This window comes from Strix aluco, chromosome 15 (genome assembly GCF_031877795.1).
Source record: "Strix aluco isolate bStrAlu1 chromosome 15, bStrAlu1.hap1, whole genome shotgun sequence".
Lineage (NCBI taxonomy): Eukaryota > Metazoa > Chordata > Aves > Strigiformes > Strigidae > Strix > Strix aluco.
In genome coordinates, this window is record NC_133945.1 from 10,097,590 (window position 1) to 10,101,424 (window position 3,835).

The following is a 3,835-nucleotide window of genomic DNA, read 5'->3' on the forward strand; positions in this document are numbered from 1 at the left end:
ACCGGCGAGTTTGTGCTCGGGCGCGGCGAGCACACGGGGTGCGGCGGCACCCCCCCGCGGGCGGCGGGGCCGCATGGTACGGTCCGACGGGAGCCGCCACATCAGCCCCGTGAGGGGCCCGGGGACATGGCGGGCTCGGGGGGGGCTGTGGGGCGGGTTCAGCGAGGCCTGCGGGGTTCCCAGCGAGGGGAGAGCCTCGCTCATAGCGAGCCACGTCCAGGCCGTCTCCGAGCGTTGTACAAGATCTTTAAATAACGTTTTCCGTGAGGTAAAAAATGACGCTTGTCATCCCACAAGGGAGAAACCTTCCAAAGGGGCAGCGAACCTGACTTGACACGGTGATCTCGGTGCAGCAGTAAAGACGAGCATCCCACTCCAGTGTTTTCCAGTGATAAGTGTTACCTTGCATAATCCTGACATTTTAGAATGACTTTTAAGCTGGTAAAGTTCTCTCACGCTGGCTACCAATGTGACCAACTTTCTGTGAGAGCAGACCTCCCTGTTTATTAAATCATTACCTTCTGTCTAGGGCACCTCAGGCTGGTGCAAAAATACATGGAGTGTAATTTTTTTCAGCATGCATGCTAATATGCATTCAAAGTAGCACAGGGAACTTTGAATTCGGCTTGGATGCCATCTTGAGGTTTCAGTGACATTTTTAGAGGAAAAGGATCAGAACAGTTCTTGAATAGTTCATCTGTGTTTATCTCTGTTCACTTCCGAGATGAACGCTTGCATTTGTGTAGGGGTTTTTGGTGTGATTTTAGCCCGGTGCTTTCAATCAAATCATCAAAACATACAGAACAAGAATGCCAACATAAAAAACTCATGAGAAGAGCAGGACACGTATTGCACTTAGCATTTTAAGTTTAAACTCTATCTTCTGTTGCAGTATCTTTTATGTTTTGTTTTAAGAAATTAAGCCAAGAAACCCCAGTTCTGTAATTTATCAGCTAGTCACAAGATGGCATCCTAATTCCACTCAAATTCGATTGGTTGTGTCAATTGTACTTAAGCGACCGGCAGTGCTTATGAATGGAAATGATGACTGGCACTTTGTGCAGGTTTGTTTTTCCCCTCCTTCTATCATGGTAGTTGACCAGACTTTCCTGGTTTGCAGCAGCACTGACACGCTAAAGCGTACAGCAAATGCTGTACCTCTCCTGCTGTCACAACCCTGTATTTTTCCAAATGTGAGGACATGCTGCGGTTCAATCTGTAGTCCCAGCCGGGTCCTCAAGATTACATGCCTCTTCCAGGAGCGTGTACGTGGTCTCTCTCGCCTGTGTTTCACCACTCACAGTTGCCTGTATTGTTGGAACGTGCAATTTCTGCACATTACCTTTCTTCTTGTTTGCAAGCTAACTACTACTTTTACAATCACTTTGGTCAAACTGAATCTAAATGTTGGATCCTCCTTTCCTATCTTCACATGGTCTGCTATTTGCACTTTCCCTTACTTTACAGCAACTTTTGATTTATCTCCTCTTCCTTCCTTCCTTCCCCCTTTCTTCTGTTGAAATGTCCCTTCAGTCACTGTGTTGCTATCTCACGGCTATTCTTTCTCCTCTCGCTCAGCAATCTGAGGGTGGGTAGAACAACTTTTAAAACCAGAGATGTTGGCATTGGCAGCTGGAGCCTGTTTCGGTAAGTATTCCACATGCAAAACTCCTAATCAATGGGAAATTTTGGGAAAGAAATCTAGTAGAAATGGCTTTTTGTAACACAACTGTCAAACCAGCAATGCCTCATGAATTTTATTGTTAGTGATCTTAGTGGAGCTGAAAGCACTGTTTCCTAAACTGGATTCTGAAAGAGTAAGCAAGCTCTTGTGGTCTGTATGAAATTTTATCTAATAGTGGTAAGACGTGTGCTGAATGACACATTGAAAGGCCAGGGCCTCAGGTAGTTACACACTTTTGCATCACATTCGTTACCTGGAACCGGCTGACGTGTGCCCTTCCTTCCTTTAGTGATTATAGTTTCTTTATGCTGTAGGTTTTCCAGAAGCTTTTGCTGTATTTCCAGCAAATATGGAAGTGTTCAATAACTTACATCAAGCACAATCTTTCTGGCCCTGTTCAAAAATTATTTCTACAACTGAATTATTTTTCACAGTATTTTTCTTCAAGACTCCTCCCATGGATTGCAAAAGCAGTCTTCAGTTGAGAATGTCTTATTTATACCAAATAAATAGTTATGCTATTAGCTTAAGTACAGACCAATCAGAAATCTATAGCTAAATGAGAACGTGTTGATTCCTCCATTCATTTTCCCCAAAAATGCTATATAAGCGAAAAATTGTGTGGTGCTTAGTTTTCAGAAGTGCTGAGCATGCAAAACTCTCCACTTGGCTGCTGTATAAACACGATTTGAAGGGCCTCTCAGCTTAAATAATGCCATGCTTTTTTAATTTTATACGCAGCTTTAGTCTGCACCCACGCTTGTGGGGATCCCAGCTGAAATAGCACCGAGGCAAGAGGCAGAAGGAAAAGGAGAATCGCTCAAGTCATTCACGTCTTTGCAGCAGCATGAAAAGTTTCAGGGCAGAGCACTATGATTGTAACTGCTTACACCTGAAATAATTCTCACTTTACCATTTCCTGGTTTAGTTCTCTATGCATATAGTGGAGATAACTCTATCTTCCCGTAATTAATAAATATCAGGAACATTAATTAGTGAAGGCATCCAATACTTTGGATATTAAAACCATAAAGCATTATTTTGGATTGGTAGCATCTTAATCTGGAGGTCCAGAATCTGTCAATGTTTTGTGTCTTCCTGGTTTGATGGTGTTTTCAGGAAAACCACCGTACAAAACATACACTTTGTTTTTCACAGGTTGACGCCATACCATTCCTGACTAATAAAGTACAGGAAATGAAAAAAAAAATCACTAATAAAATCAGGCACTCATACCTGAAATTCTTAATTTTAATGTAGTTTTAGAAAGTGTATTTGCATTCCAAATGCTCATATTTCTGTGCTTTCCTGAATAGGTTAATGTTCGTTTCTACAATGTTTACCTTTATTAGTACATTCCTTCTGGTGCGGAGCAAAAAATGCTACAATGGCTTTTCCTTTGGAAAACCATTAAATACCTACTTTTAACTTATCATCAAGAATATTTTATAAAAAATCCAAACGCATCCAAAATATCAAAAATACCAAGTATAAGAAACACCCTGATTGGTTGACTAGATGGCAGCAGAAATTAAATGCTGTGGAATAAGGTGAAATTAAATGAAATAAATGAAAGAAAATGTACCAGAGTTGTCTTGGAGTATCTCCTCTGACTTGAAATATAAAGTACAGCCTCCCCATCAGTCGCCGCATGACTCTAAGGACTGTCTTATCGCCACTGCCAACAATTTATCTACTTTTTGGAGCGCACAGTGAAATCTGCCTGAAGTTCACATTCCCAACAACCACCCTTTCCCGTTTGCAGAAAATGAAGTAATTTGATTTGGGAATAAAGCCTGTATTAAGCCCATGAGCCGATCTTCTTCTATGCTTTGAGACGTTTGAAAGATTTATTATTAATCCCCAAGAGGTTCAGGAGCGCTGCGAGCCCTCCAGCCGGCACCAGGACGCCTCGGTGCCCCCCCAGTTTGTGACCGAGCCCCCGCGCTGCGCCGCCGTGCTCAACCGCGGCTCCGTCGCCAAGTGCCGTCGCAACCGACGGTGGTTCGGCCGCGGGTCGCCCGCCACAGCCCCCCCGCCCGCTCCACGCCGTGGCCCCGCGGGAGGCGGCCTCTCCGCGCCCGCCCCGCCCGCGCTGACAGGCGGGCGCTGCGGAGGAAGGGGAGGGCGGCCGCCGGGCCCCGGCCTCAC